General features: G+C 45.4%; 2 long non-coding RNA genes across 4 annotated transcripts; both read left to right on the top strand.

The window, feature by feature from the left end:
- Window positions 1–749: 749 nt before the first annotated feature.
- On the top strand, window positions 750–2171 carry LOC123126133 (uncharacterized). Its single transcript, XR_006461569.1, has 3 exons — window positions 750–865; window positions 1583–1691; window positions 1813–2171. It is a non-coding gene; the product is annotated as an uncharacterized lncRNA (long non-coding RNA).
- A 56-nt stretch (window positions 2172–2227) lies between these two features.
- Window positions 2228–14233, top strand: LOC123126132 (uncharacterized). Of its 3 annotated transcripts, XR_006461567.1 has the most exons (6): window positions 2228–2296; window positions 10951–11003; window positions 11362–11512; window positions 11848–12002; window positions 13099–13242; window positions 13910–14233. It is a non-coding gene; the product is annotated as an uncharacterized lncRNA (long non-coding RNA). The 3 variants fall into 3 exon arrangements; XR_006461568.1 differs by lacking the exon at window positions 2228–2296 and having other exon boundaries at window positions 10665–11003; window positions 11362–11470; XR_006461566.1 differs by lacking the exon at window positions 2228–2296 and having other exon boundaries at window positions 10665–11003.
- The last annotated feature ends 1845 nt before the right edge of the window (window positions 14234–16078 follow it).

The raw sequence follows: 16078 nt of genomic DNA, 5'->3' as shown, positions 1-16078 counted from the left end.
ATGCCAGGTATGGTAAATTTTCTACTATTTTTTCAGTATATCATTCTCCTGATTGGTGGAATGACACCGATGCTAATATACATGTGTGTTCTGATATCAACATGTTTTATTTTTGTCAGATCACAAGAACTACACAAGTCTTAACAAACGTGACGCACACACATCCCAGGATCACCACGCACCGCGCAGAGCACATGCTCAGCACACACACATGCACATCAGCTGCCATACAACCCATTAACAGTCGCCACAAGGGCGCCTCCTCGCGTGTGCCACGTGGAACGAACAGGTTGGGCAGGAAAATAAAAAGGATAAAAGGAAAAGCAAAATAGTGTAGAAGAGGTCGAACAAAACCCTCCGTCCCCACACCCTCTGCCTCGAGCGCCTCCTCCTCCTTCTGTCGCCGCCGCCACCTCGCCCCTCCCCTGCGCTCGTGCCCTCTCCTTCTCCCACCCCGGGCTCCATCTTCTCCGGCCCCTTCCTGCGCTCCATCCCTTCCTCCTCATTGTGGCAGGCATCGCCGCTGCTGCGGAGGGCTCCTCAACGCCGCCGCATCCGAGACAGCCCTAGATGTGGCAGGCGGCTCCATCACCGGTCGCGTGCGGCGGAGGCCAGCCCAGATCCGCCTCCTCCAGCCCATCCTCTTCATCACGCACAACGGGAAAGGTTGGGTTTGAGCTCCGCCACCCCATCCCATGCCGTTGTTCATCGGTAGCAGACCGAGCTCCGCCTCCACACCCATTGTCCTTCCTTGTCGGCCCTTTTGTGTGTCGGGAACGGACCTCCGCGGCGTTTGCCTGGACAGGACCTCAACGGCGACCTGCAGGTCCCCATTGAGATGCCTGGATACTTATCTAAATATAAGGTGCCTGACATTATTGATTCCTTTGGATAATTCATAAGCTGATTATTAGCAGGTGTATGTGCTGATGATAAAAGAAGCACTACTCAACTAAATGGTTTGATTTTTTGAGTCTAATGAAACACTGTTAGTTCACTTTCTTAAACTTGTTTAAAAATTGTTAGTATCTCGAGTTCCAGGAGTTCAAATTATCACACATATTAGAAGAGAAGTCGTCACTTTCAGCTGTTTTCTTGAATCTAAATGTGTTTCTATACTAATCCCTAGGAAACAATTCATACCATATTAGTAATTTCAGAATCGCTGAGTCTTCTTCATTCTCTGCTCTAGAAAGTTTATGTTGTAAATTTTGCATTAGGACTATACAGCTAATGATTTGTGGATGGTAAGGTGCCATTATAACAGTGATTTCACTTTTATTTGTACCGCTTCGACTTCTATAAATTCGTAGACTACTAATTGTTATAATGAAAGAAAATGATTTAGTTCAAATATGAGAGCTATTTAGTGATGTGGTCTTTGGATTTTTCCATTCAGATGTTAGAGCTCCTGTGGTACTCAGATATCGATGCATCATGGGGCTAGAGAAGGTCCTTTTATGCGTGATGTCATTTTAATACCGGTTTCAAATTGGCTTTATCTTGTTTTCCCTCATTCATTAAAATATAGGATTCTATTTGTTTGTATGACTAAATGCAGATATGAAATTGTTCTTGACAGATGATTGTAACTAAGGTCATGTTCTAGGTATAAAAAATGATCTGCTGGATCATGCTCTTGCAATAACTGATTTCGCTATCAAGTCTACAATCCAATGTTGATCTAGAAGGTAGACTCTTTAAACTTCATTGATGCTTTCTTGGCCGTTTTGATCTAATATCTTTCTGATGTGGTTAGTATAAACATATGGTGGTATAATTAGTTTTTTTTGTGGGATGATAATGTTGCAGATAGATGAAGACTGAATTAGTTCACAATTGATCTTGGTTCTATACGATCTTCTATATTTGTGTCACGTAGGTCTGTCTCCCAAGAGCAACGAGAAGAAATCTGTTAACACATTACTGCATTATATGTAACATATGTCCATTTTCACGGAATGAAGGGTGAGTGCTAACTACTTGTGCTGAACCATTATGGTGCCCCGAACTTTCTGACCATTTGAGTTATACTCCAGAGTCTTGATGTTGGCTGAATTGAAAATTTGGAGCTGTCGAGACTCGAGCTTCGTTTTTCGTGGATTAGTGGTTATTGAATTTTTATGCCTCTAGCCCATGCTTGCAGGAACACGATTATTGAGTGGAACAATGGGTGTAAAAGAGTATGTGCAGAGTGAATTTGATAATGTAGAAGCTCAGATTAGAAGCACAAATACAGTCCTTTTTCCAATTTTTGGAAGCAACGGTTCTACTGCTGTTCCTGCGATGAGCGAGGGTAGGCTGCAACTCTAGATACAGAGAAAGCAAGTACATATATATAATCTTTCGATTCTTCTTTTTGTTTGTGATGTTGCTGCATTTTTCTTAAGCAGGGCTTGCCACTTTGTTGCAGTTGTGAGTTCTTTTAGTGTCCTTTTTATGGGCAACCTGGAGCTCAATTCTTAAATTCCAAGGCCATCGAGCAGGACATGGATCATATACTAGGAGTTTTAGTTATGTATGCATCTAATGTGGGCAAACCGCATGGGCATTGTCGTGGTTTTGTCACGGCAGATGTCCTAGAGAAAGGACTTAGTCGTGGAGCCATCGCTACGGGTTAACTTAAAGGGGTTAAAGCGGACAAGGGACGCAAGAGAATTTTATTCTAGTTCGGCCCCTTGCGATGAAGGTAAAAGCCTACGTCTAGTTGTGATGGAATTGCTGGGGTTTCGATGACCAGGGAGCGAATACGCTTTGCCTGAGTCTCGAGTTGTTGTCTGTTGTTTCTGAACCGCCGCCAGGTCGTCCCCTTATATACATGGGTTGACGCCCGTCGGTTTACAGAATCCCGAGGCCGGCTCATAATCGTGTCCGGCTCGGTCTCTGCTACTTCTATCTTACAATACAAGTTTACATATCAATGCCGGTTTATGTCTATAGGCCTTAAACCGGCTTTGGGCCCTGGGCCTCCATAAAGCGTCACCGTCTGTCTTCATGGACTTCAGATAAAGATGAACTACTTATGGGGTTAACCCGGCCTCTCCTGGCCGGTTTACGCCCAGTGGTAATATCCCCAACATTAGGCCCCAGATTGATTTGAACTGGTTCATGTCAATCCTCAATACTTAAGAAATTTTCTTCTTCAACATCTTCATATGATCTTGTAAACCGCCGTGATATCATCTTCTAGGATCATGGTAAACCGCCATGACATCACCTGTTACTTAAAACTGTGTATAATCCACCTCCATTAATGAGCCTCCGACAATCGAGGCGACAGCTCCGCCTCATATCCAAAATTTAGGCTCCTCGATTTTCGCGCCTGACGCTTATCTTTCTACCCTTATAAATAGGGCCAGGGGGTCTTTCCATTTTCCCCCCTCGTGCCTCTTCGCGCCGTCGTCTTCCTCGCGCCGACCGACCCTCGAGCTCTGCCACCGTCGTCGTCCTTCGTCTCTGCTTCGACAAAGGCCGCTGCATCAACCTGCTCGTATCAGAGAAAAGCGGTGATCCTCCGCTGCTTCCTCCTGCACCAGTAAGCCCCTCTTCTTCTCGCCCTAGATCCGCCATTAGGGTTCGATGTTCTTCATAGCTTGAAGCTATTCTTCCTTCGGTAGCACCAATGGCCGGTTAGATCTGACTATTTTCAGCGCCTTTTGTAGTTTAGAATCCTTTCTTCTTGTTAAGGCACCTGCTTGATATCCAGCTCATCTGAACTTACTGAACTTTTTGAGCGTTTGATATTAGACCAAAGTATATTTTGATTATCCAACGCACGGCGGATCTGAAATTCCCATGCCAAACTGTGAAACTTGTTTTTTTCCTTCACTTATACATCTTGATACTTATACCTTTAATGCCCTTCACAGAAAAAATGATGACCCGGTAGATACCATTAGTCCCCTGTTGAACCGCCAATGCATTACATTGTTTCCATTGTCAGACTCCGGTTTATGAATAACCAAATCCGGTTTATCAATATGCTTGTATCCTTATACCGTTGTATAGTTGTCCACTGTAAATCTTAAACCGGCAATAATCATGTTTCAGATCTTTCATTGCCATGGCTAAGCAAATCTATGAATGCAATTGGGCTCCTTCTCGAGTAACCGAAGAACAGTTAAACAATCTTGTTAAAACGGGCGCTTTAGCCAAGAAAGATGTCATCCACTGGAGGGTCCCTGGCCCGGAAAATCCTCCTACACCCAAGGACGGAGAGGTAGTCGTGTTTGCTGACCATCTGAGTCGAGGTTTTAGCCCTCCCGGTTCAAAAAATTTCCGAGATGTACTAGCCAATTTTCAGCTGCGCCCTCAGGACATCGGTCCCAATTCTGTGACCAACATCTGCCACTTCCAAGTCTTCTGTGAGGTCTATCTGCAAGAGGAACCTACAGTCGAACTGTTTAGGGATTTCTTTCACTTAAACCGTCGCACAGAGTTCTCGGATGGACCCAATACGGAATTGGGCGGAATGGCGGTTCAGAAAAGGAAGGAAGTCACCTTCCCTGATCCCAAACTCCACAGTCACCCCAAAGAGTGGAACCAGACTTGGTTTTATTGCATGGATACATCTCCACCTGATGAAAACCCCCTGCCGGGTTACCGCCCTGAACGCCTTAGCAACACACATCCTTTTCCTCAGAGGTTGACGGCAAAAGAAAGGGTCAACTATGCTCCCCAATTATCAAAGCTTAGAGCCTTCATGGCGAATGGTTTGACAGGAGTTGATCTTGCTCGTTGCTGGATAAGCTGGAGTATTCTGCCCTTAAGCCGGCACTCCGGTTTGATGTGTGAGTATACGGGGAGTTTGAAGGATGCTCAGCGGCACATTGACATTCAGCTTACAGATGCAGAAGTCACTGAGGCTGTAAAGAAAATGCTGAACGAAACGGAGGCTGTCTGTGCCCAAACCGGACTACTCCCTTTCTGCGCTTTCAACAAACCGCCAGCTGTAAGAATCATATAATCTTTTTATCTGAAGTTGTTTTTGTCCAAATATTCTCTGAAAGTGTGATTATTTTCTGACAAGGTGATGATCCATTCTGGAGCAAGAAACCACCACAAGACAAACCGGTCAAGCCGCAAGATAAACCGGTCAAGCCAGTTCAACCAAAGACCAAGGTTATCAAAAAACCTGCCAAGAAAAGGACCACTGCATCCTCCGAGCTACCAGCTGATGACGATGTGGGTAATCCGGAATCAAAGGTAGAACTTGACTCTCTTGATTCATTTTCCGTACATCTCATTGACAATGATTATTATCAGGACGACGCTGAAGGCAGTCATGCTGATGACGTAGAGGTAACCATTCTTTCCGCCGATTCAGATCCTCTGCCAACATCAAAAATCCGTCAAGCAAACCGGAAAGTAAAATTTTCTCACCCCCTTGCTTACTTGGACCCAAACTTTCTTTTGAAGACGCAGCAGCACGAGGCTCGCCACACAACCCGGCACAGTGGCCAGGTAGTTGCCTCCGCCGGTTTACGGAACAGTCCGGTTCAGAAACACCGATCAGAGGTCTCTTATCCCATTGATACTTCATGCCCCAAAGCAGGTTGTTTCCGCCAGCCTCTTAACCCGTCTGATTCAAATTATCAGGGCACTTCTCACTCATCTTCTGGCGAGTCGTCGGCCACAAAACTTCCACCCCTCAAAACGGTTCTTGGGTGAGCTATACACTTGTTGTTATCCTTGATGTTGCTATTTTGATATACTGTACTGATCCTCATGTTTATTTTTCTCAGCGCCAAGCCCAGACCCAGCAAGAAAGCTCGGTTGAATAAACCGGCTGATGAAGACGTGGCTGTTGAACTGGAGAAAACTCCAGATCCTGAAGAGACCAACATTGATGCCATACTGAATGACCCACCGCCTCAAGATCATGACTTCGTTGCTGAGCAGGCAGAAGTTGACACCACAAGCCATGCTGACCAGCCAACAAGCCCTGTCCGGACTGACAATAAACCGGCAAGTCCAGTTAAAAATAATGACAAACCGCCAACCCCAGTAACGGCTGCTGATGACAAAGATGATGACATTATGATTACTGGCACTGGCCATACCGCTCCGGGCAATCCTGTCGCTTTGTCAAAGCATACTCCAAAGATGAGCTCTCTGCAATTGGCAAAGGCAAATGGAATGCCGATTTGTCAAATTATGCCCATCTGAATGCTCAAGACCTTCACTCTGGCTTCCTGAACCGTCTGTAAACCAGCCGTGACTATGAAGCCGGTTTGGTAAATATGATGAAGGAGCGATATGAGGTAACTTCATAAGTGTTTCTCTCTTGTATTTAATTGCAGTTTATCAACTCCAGTAGCCCCCGAGTGACGGTTTAAGATACCAATTTAAACCGGGACTTAGTAACAATTTCATGTTTGCAACAATGCATCTTAACTTCACTGATGTAGCCCCCAAGGGCCGGTTTAACTTTATAAAGATGAACCGGGACTTTGTAGAAGAATTCCCATATCAGCATTTTATGAGCAAATACACATTAGCCCCCAAGTGCCAAGCTTAATACTTGTATTGTGCTTGGGACTTGTAAAATTTTTTGATTAAGAGCAAATATGCATTAGCCCCCAAGTACTAAGGGCATAACTTGTTATGTGCTTGGTACTTCAAATATGTACTGTCAACTCATTATATATCTGTGTCTTTATAGGCTGAACTGAGCAAGAAGGAAAGCCAAACCGCTGATCTGCAAGAGAACCTCAAGTCCCTACAAGCTGAAACCTCCAAAGCGAAGGAAGAATTGACCTGCGCTCTAGGTGCTATGGAGAAACTGAAAGAGGGCTTCAACAAAGAGCGGGCGGTTTGGGAGACTGAAAAATCCGCTTTGATAAAAAGGGCTGAAAAAGCAGAAGCCGCTCTTAAACCGGTGGTTGATGAACTGACCGGCGTAAAGCGGCAGATTCATGCCATGACTGCTGCTGTGTTCGGTAAAATATATTTTCCTTAATACTTTCAACATATCTCTCCCATGTGTTGTCGGTTTACTGATGTGTACAATGGTGCAGGAACTCGCATTAGCCATCTGGGCTCTGATGTACAGAAGAAGTTGAAAGCCGCCTACACGCTAATAGAGCAGTTATATACCGGTGCACAACGGATCATCTGTGCCGCTTCACACAACAAGCCTCCCCCCACTTTAATTAAGGAAACCTTATCAAGGTTGTCGATGCTGCCTGCCCGGGTAGAAGAGCTCTTTGACCGCACTAACCCGGGCAAAAGCATGGGTACCTGACCTTGATCCGGTGGAAGTGGCTAAAGGCTATCCCAGCTTAAAAGAAGACCGATCAGAATTTGATCAGGAGGATCTCCGCGCCATAAACTGGGAAGTACGTCCACTGGCTTGTCAACTGGCTGAAGAAGCTGATCTTTCTTTTTACCAGGCGAGCTATGACACCAATAACAAACGGGTTGCTGCACCAACTCCTGAAGCACAAAATCTGATCCCTCCAATCCGTAAGCACACTTATGCCCCTGATATTGAACCGTCAACCCTTATAAGCGACGAAGCTGTGTTCCAAGCTTTAACTGGGATCGACTGGACAAATGTTGACTTCCAGCCACTGGGTAGAGACGAAGAATATGAACAGGTGCAAGATGATCCGCAGCCGTCAGGTCAAGCTGATAAGCAATCATAATCCGGGGGCCGGTTTAGTCTTCCACGTGCTGCAATGCTTATTGAGAAACAATTATCCCTTTGGGCACTGAAACGCCTTGTAATAGGCTAGTTAAAACACTTGGTCTGTTATGCCTTCGTGCATATTTATCTGCAACTGATGCGTGTTAATCCGCCATGCTTAAGATATAATGTTCATAATCCCTAGCTATTTATTCAAGTTGTTCCTGCAGATAAGAAGCTTAAAGCGCCCTGGCGGTTTACCACCGGGCGGGTCATGATACCCAAATATATATATGACCAAGGTTTATAACCAAGGTTGTAAAAGATAACCAAATATGGAAATATATGATACCTGTGACCTTTAGGCATAGTGTTGGTTGACCAACTTTGTCATGAGGGTAATAACCCTAATCCGGAGTAGAAGTAACTCCTATTATATGATGCCGGTTTATCAGAAAACCGTTCCGGGCTGTGATAAACACTGGTTTATTCCATACTGGTGACTTTGAGTCAAAACCAGACCGGGCTGATAGTCTCCGGATTATAATTTGATCGTGTACTGACAACTTGTAGTTGACAGCCTAACCGGGTTGATAAACACCGGTTGTAAAAACATCACAAATCTTATGAAACAAAGAAAACTTAGAAAAAGGCAAATAAAAACCGTTGTAGTCGAGGCTTTTCACGGGCTGCCACGCCCCAAATTCGAGGCTTTTCATGGGCTGCCAGGCCACTGAGTTAAACCATTTTTGCAAAGCCTTTTAAGATGGTCCTCAATCCTTAACCAATCATCGTTTTAACTTGACAAGTTCAGGGTCTTCATTTTAGAGTAACTTGTCAAAGTTCGAAGGGTCATAGCAGGTTTACCTGGGCGGAGTGACTTACTTAAATAGGCAGGTTAACCCGGGGTTTTAGGTATATACACCAGGCTTCCAAGCCATGGCTTGATAGCCTGTTACAAGTGTAGATTCTTAGTTCATTTCGACAGCAAAGAATCCCCAAGCAACATTGTGAGCTGTGCTCAGTGGGTGCCTATGTTTGAGTTGTTGTTTTACAACACTCTCTTTGGCCCCAGATTGATGTGGCTTTGAGCCGATCAAGAGGTGTGACTGTGGTTCGGATACGACCAAGCCCCCAAGTGATGATGTGGCATTGCGCCGATCAAGAGGTGTAGCTATGGTTCGGATACAACCAAGCCGGGTTATTGCCACGGGGCGGATCACGGTTCCGCGCATTGCTTGACACTACCGGTTCATCCATACGCCTGCTGTAACTCCGGCTTAGACGGGGAGTGGAATGAATCCGATCGCGACTATATGAATAAGCCTCCTGTTGAACCAAGGCTGTCTGAAGAAGCTCCTTAACCCGGCGCGTCTCGACCACCGCCGGAGAATCGCCTTCAATCGGGATGGCCGCCAGCTGTGAAGCGGCAGCGACAATGTTGTCCATCCGGTTAGAGTAATGACCCGGCGGCGTGGGGACATGCGGTGTTATAATGTTGCTCTGACGAGGCGGATCCACCAAACGTGGCTGAACCGGCGCCCCTGCTCCAGGTGCCTCCGCCCGGTTTACCACCGGCGGATTACTGGTCCCTGCTCCTGGGGTGTTAAAGAGATTTCTAGCATCATAAACCGGCGACAGGCGAGATCTGTACCTCCTCTTCAGGACTTTGTTCGACGCACTCTGATCCAGCATAATCTGGTAAGCTTGTGCATCCAAAGCGGCCCCCTCCACGGCCATCCTGGTATCCTCAGCTGCTAAGTCGGCTTTGGCCTGGGTGGTCTGATCTTTCACTTTCGCGATTTCCGCATTGTGTGCATCCTGATCCGCCGGGTTAACCTCCGCCATCAGCGTTGCCAACGCGTCAAACAAATCCGATAGAACCTGAGCTGGCGGTCGCACAGGGCCTCCTGCCCCAGCCGCTGTTGCCGCTGTCGATCCGGAAATCATCGCCGCTGCGGTCGAAGAGTAGAGCGCCGGTTGCGTACCGGCCGTGAAGATCGCAACCCAGTTTGGTAGATCAAAGGGGTCCGGAATACTGTCGCCATCGGAACAGCCCCCAATCCGGCCATCTTGTAACTGATATAATGACTCGGTCTCTTCGGTCGATGACTCGTCGCCGGAATAAACGACGGTCTCACCACCAGATTCCGATCTATCCTCAGATTCCCCTCCATGGATAACTCCCACGAAGGCACGCTTCATGACAGGCTTGACCCGGGCAGATCTCGCATGCTGAGCCATTTCGACGAGGTCGGTGCAGATGTCCGGCTCAGGGCCCGGTTCGCCGATCTTGCCAATGAAAACGTGTATGCCACCAAAGGGGACCCGGTACCCGTACTCGATTGAGCCGGCCTCGGGGCCCCAGCCTGCATCGTCGATGTAGAGCTTGCCGCGACAACTCTTGGTCATCCGGACCACAGCGTAACCCTTGAGTCCTTCGAAGTTGCCCTCCAAGAACTTGAAACCATCGTGCGATAGCCCCACGGTGGGCGCCAACTGTCGTGGTTTTGTCACGGCAGATGTCCTAGAGAAAGGACTTAGTCGTGGAGCCATCCCTCCGGGTTAACTTAAAGGGGTTAAAGCGGACAAGGGACGCAAGAGAGTTTTATACTAGTTTGGCCCCTTACGATGAAGGTAAAAGCCTACGTCTAGTTGTGATGGAATTGCTGGGGTTTCGATGACCAGGAAGCGAATACGCTTTGCCTGAGTCTTGAGTTGTTGTCTGTTGTTTCTGAACCGCCGTCGGGTCGTCCCCTTATATACATGGGTTGATGCCCGTCGGTTTACAGAATCCCGAGGCCGGCTCATAATTGTGTCCGGCTCGGTCTGTGCTACTTCTATCTTACAATACAAGTTTACATATCAATGCCGGTTTATGTCTATAGGCCTTAAACCGGCTTTGGGCCCTGGGCCTCCATAAAGCGTCACCGTCTGTCTTCATGGACTTCAAATACAGATGAACTACTTATGGAGTTAACCCGGCCTCTCCTGGCCGGTTTACGCCCAGTGCTAATATTCCCAACAGGCACATTCTTTTATTTGGCTGGTGCAAAACCTATGAAGTTTTCCCTGTCAGCTAATTTAATGTGCTTACCTCTCCATTAGATAGCTAGCTATTATGATTATACACTACGTTTCCTATGTTATGTGCTTGGTTTTCCTCTTTTGCTCACTCCTTCCATTGTTGGTGAAGGATCGGTCAGTCCATAGTTCATCGTTTGGCTTGCTTCTCGCTAAGCTCTTTCTTCCTTGTCTCCTATTCGGTAAAATGTCTGAGAGCTGACACAGTTTTGTTTCTCGTTTCCTTGCCTGTCCAGGTTCTTTGTTGGTTCGTTGGCAGTTCCTAATTTTTTTCATGTAGCCGGTTGAGGTTTGTCTCTGAGCATTCCTCTAAGATTTAATTTTTGTTTGGCATTTTTTTGTGAAAAGAGAGAGGTGGGAAAGGTACTACCATACTTGTTCCAATGGTTGAGAGATTAGAGCACAGAAGTCATGAGATTTAGGCGACGTTCAATGTGTATGCGGCTGAAAAGTCAAAGAGAGTAGAACCGAAGCTATCCTAGCCCAGTATGAGTGCTGCTGCTACTTCTACTAATTTTTTGTTTCCGTTGAGACATATTTTGCTCCCTATTAGAATTGGCCGCCCTATGGGATTCTTATCATATTTGCTTGATCTGGGATGATTGTGTGTCCTTGTGACTGATGCATGCCTTGTGCTGGTTCTGCAGGGATTCCACCATTAGCATAAAGATCAAGGCGGCGGGCGGTGGCCGTGGAAAGCAGGGGTTCCACAATTGGCTACATTGTCTCAAGGAGAAGACTTCTTACATGATCCATGTAACTGCTCGTTTTGTTAATGGCTTCGCCCTATGTGTCCAGGTTCTCAACTTCAGTCCTTCACAATGCAATGTGTCCAGGATCTAAGAATGGACATATAACACTTCTTATAATTCAGACCATGCTTGCCAATAAAGTTGAATGTGCTGGAGCAATAGTTCTAAAACTTCATTAAGTCGAAGTAGGCAACAATTTTTCTTAGTGGCCTTCTTTCTCCGTCGTATCTCAAATGCAACCAAGCATGCCTTTGCTAAGGGTTAGAAGAAGCCAATGAGTATGTCTAGGATCTCTTTTATATTACTAAGTAATACCTCTTTATTTTTCCTAAATGCACATGATAGACTGTCTGATACTGAAAAAGTATATTGCAACTATAGAAATTTATGCAAATGATGGCTCTAAGGGTTAGAAGAAGCCAAGGAGTATGTGATAGGATTTTTTGATAGTTTATCAGAAGAAAGTGTAGAAGAAAATGGAGAGGATGATGAAGTGACTCAAATAGAAGTACGAAATATCTGCGTCAGAAAGCTAGGTATGTTCAAGGAAATAATACTATGCAACATATTTTGTTTATATGCTTGTGTAGACTGACCAGCTAAGTTTATCCATGAAGGCCTTCGTAGATAGACATCATACATGATAACAATGTGTGGGTAACATCTCAACAAGGGTGTATTTATCTGAACTATCAGCTGCAATTCTTTTGGTTCCCAATTCTTTCAGTTGTCCAAATTAGCTGATTGTCCAGAAGCTCATTAGTGAATCTGATGGGTCATCTCATGCTTGCAAGCTTAATCTTTTCACATTGGATTTTCTTGTGCTTAGTTTTGTTATGACCAGACTTATTTCTTAGTGCTCCTTCGTGTTCCTCTGCATAACTGGATGTGGGGAAGCACCTTACGTGATTATGTGATGATTCTTACAATCCTGCCAATTGTGTCACATATGGATAAGAGGATATATATTCTAGAATATTACAAAAACACACATTTTTTACTCAGGTTGTCATTGGTTTGATTCAACAACATTTTGGTGCCTTGCAATATGATTTTCTCAATCGTATTAGTGCAAGCTCATAGGTACCATCTGTATAAATTTCAGATTAACTATCTCAGTCTCGAAGTTTATAGATTTGGTGGTTCGTTTGCAAGTACGTCAACAACAAGTTAAGCAATAAGTACAAGGCGGCCATGAGAGTTGCAAATCGATGACCGGCACTTCACATTACAAAATTTTCATTCTTTTTTTTCCTGGCTCATGTTCGGATTTTGTTTCGAAGACAAAGAATAATCGAGTTTTGATTGGGACCCTGTTGTGGGAGAAACGGCTATGTTTGAAGGGTACAAAAACTATTTTGAGCAGCTAACTACACTTGGAATGAGTAGTTGCTTCTGCTTGAGGACGCCATGGACAAGTTGCTCTGGCCCTGGCGCTGCAGCCATGGACATGGTGCCCTTCCCATCTCTTCTTTGTGTGTCTGTGTGTGTCTGCGTGTGCGCGTGCGCATGTGCGTGTGTGTCTGTTCTATTCAATTCGATTTGGATTTTGTGTTCTGTTCGCGAAGCTTCCTGTCTTCTCTGCTGCAGGACATCTCTCTCTGTTTCTCACTCTGGTGTGATGTGATCCAGGTCCCAGAATCCGTGTGGCAGCATGACATGTACTCGGATGCCTCTGCGAGACGCGGCGGTGGCGGGAGGATCTCGGCTATTGAGACCGACACCAAGCTCTTCATAGTCAATTTGGACTTAGGCGTTTCAACCGAGGACGTGAAGGTATATACGTCACAAGATATACATGTCTAATTGTTGCTCTTATGTAATTTGGTTGCTTTTGAGTAGTTAGTCTCAAAGAATTTCATAGTTTGCCTGGATGTTGTATTAGTTAAGCTAATTCTAGGTCTGCCACAGGCTGAGTATTATAACTGTGATTTGGTCGTATTGGTAGCCTCCCGAGCTAATCTTTTGTAGGTTTTCTTAGCTTGTTTCTGTGAATAGGATTTGGTTTAGTTCTCAATTGTAGTTTGTTGTTAATAGTTGTTCGGATGGGTGTGGCCTCTTTGAAGTCGTGGTTATGTTTTCATTTGCACTAGGTTGGTCGTGTTGGTAGCCTCGCGTCGTAGTCTTGATTTGATACGTCCAATTATGATTTAGACTTTATTTTGCATAGCTTATTGCTTATACTTCATAAGGTCATTTTCTTTTTATGGTTTCTCAGTTTGTATAGTTTACTTGAATGTTGATATGCTTCTCTGCAGAATGCTTTTGCAGTTTCCTGTTCATAGGGTACTCTTAATTAGTGAGTTATTTTTTCTTTGAATGGTTAAGCGATCCGCGATTCACTATGAATGAAGTGGGAGGTCTAAGGTAGTGCTTCACTCTTATGTTATTCTATGTTCACTGTGTGTTCTGTGTGATGCTTAACAGTACTTATGTTCTGCAGGGAACAACTAAGGTTATATTGCAAGGTGTGATGATGCCCGCCTTTTGGAGAATGTTCAACTTTTATAGACCTATTAGCTTGCTATGCGTGACGACTAAACGCTTTGCTGCTGCACTTCTGTTATTTATATTCTTTTTTGAACAACTAGCGCTCGTCTGTGTTGTATATGAGTGAACACTGCAATGATCTATTTCAGTTAAGTGCAGTTGTTTTTAACATCTGGTGCTCATCTGGGCTGCAAAAGCACATGCATACGTACATCCACATGATTTGTGGGCACAGGACGGCAGAGGAGGCGCGCCGCAGCCACTAGTGTAAGGTCATACATGGTAGTATCTATAATAAAGTTTTAATCGATTTGTTAAATACAAATTGTGCATGCAAGGTTGGCTGGCATGCGTGTGTTGGGGAATGTGGTAATTTTAAAAAAATTCCTACGCACACGCAAGATCATGGTGATGCATAGCAACGAGAGGGGAGAGTGTGTCCACGTACCCTCGTAGACCGAAAGCGGAAGCGTTAACACAACGCGGTTGATGTAGTCGTACGTCTTCACGATCCGACCGATCAAGTACCGAACGCACGGCACCTCCGAGTTCAGCACACGTTCAGCTCGATGACGTCCCTCAAACTCCGATCCAGCCGAGAGTTGAGGGAGAGTTTCGTCAGCACGACGGCGTGGTGATGATGATGATGTTCAACCAACGCAGGGCTTCGCCTAAGCACTGCTACGATATTATCGAGGTGTAATATGGTGGAGGGGGGCACCGCACACGGCTAAGAGATCAATGATCAATTGTTGTGTCTATGGGGTGCCCCCCTGCCCCGTATATAAAGGAGCAAGGGGGGAGGCGGCCGGCCAAGGAGGAGGGCGCGCCAAGGGGGGAGTCCTACTCCCACTGGGAGTAGGACTCCTCCTTTCCTTGTTGGAGTAGGAGAGAAGGAAAGAGGGGGAGAGGGAGAAGAAAAAGGGGGCTGCACCCCTTGTCCAATTCGGACCAGAGGGGGGGTGCGCGCCTCCTTCCTTTTGGCCTCCTCTCTCCTCTATTCCCGTATGGCCCAATAAGGCCCAATACTTCTCCCCGGTGAATTCCCGTAACTCTCCGGTACTCCGATAAATACCCGAATCACTCGGAACCTTTCCGAAGTCCGAATATAGTCGTCCAATATATCGATCTTTACGTCTCGGCCATTTCGAGACTCCTCGTCATGTCCCCGATCTCATCCGGGACTCCGAACTACCTTCGGTACATCAAAACACATAAACTCATAATATAACCGTCATCGAACTTTAAGCGTGCTGACCCTACGGGTTCGAGAACTATGTAGACATGACCGAGACAAGTCTCCGGTCAATAACCAATAGCGGAACCTGGATGCTCATATTGGCTCCCACATATTCTACGAAGATCTTTATCGGTCAGACCGCATAACAACATACGTTGTTTCCTTTGTCATCGGTATGTTACTTGCCCGAGATTCGATTGTCGGTATCTCAATACCTAGTTCAATCTCGTTACCGGCAAGTCTCTTTACTCGTTCTGTAATACATCATCCCGCAACTAACTCATTAGTTACAATGCTTGCAAGGCTTATAGTGATGTGCATTACTGAGTGGGCCCAGAGATACCTCTCAGACAATCGGAGTGACAAATCTTAATCTCGAAATACGCCAACCCAACAAGTACCTTTGGAAGCACCTGTAGAGCACCTTTATAATCTCCCAGTTACGTTGTGACGTTTGGTAGCACACAAAGTGTTCCTCCGGTAAACGGGAGTTGCATAATCTCATAGTCATAGGAACATGTATAAGCCATGAAGAAAGCAATAGCAGAATACTAAATGATCGTGTGCTAAGCTAACGGAATGGGTCAAGTCAATCACATCATTCTCCTAATGATATGATCCCGTTAATCAAATGACAACTCATGTCTATGGCTAGGAAACATAACCATCTTTGATCAACGAGCTAGTCAAGTAGAGGCATACTAGTGACACTCTGTTTGTCTATGTATTCACACATGTATCATGTTTCCGGTTAATACAATTCTAGCATGAATAATAAACATTTATCATGATATAAGGAAATAAATAATAACTTTATTATTGCCTCTAGGGCATATTTCCGTCAATCTCCCACTTGCACTAGAGTCAATAATCTTGTTCACA

The sequence above is a fragment of the Triticum aestivum genome, chromosome 5D (assembly GCF_018294505.1).
Source record: "Triticum aestivum cultivar Chinese Spring chromosome 5D, IWGSC CS RefSeq v2.1, whole genome shotgun sequence".
NCBI lineage: Eukaryota > Viridiplantae > Streptophyta > Magnoliopsida > Poales > Poaceae > Triticum > Triticum aestivum.
This window is presented reverse-complemented; position numbering and strand designations above follow the sequence as displayed.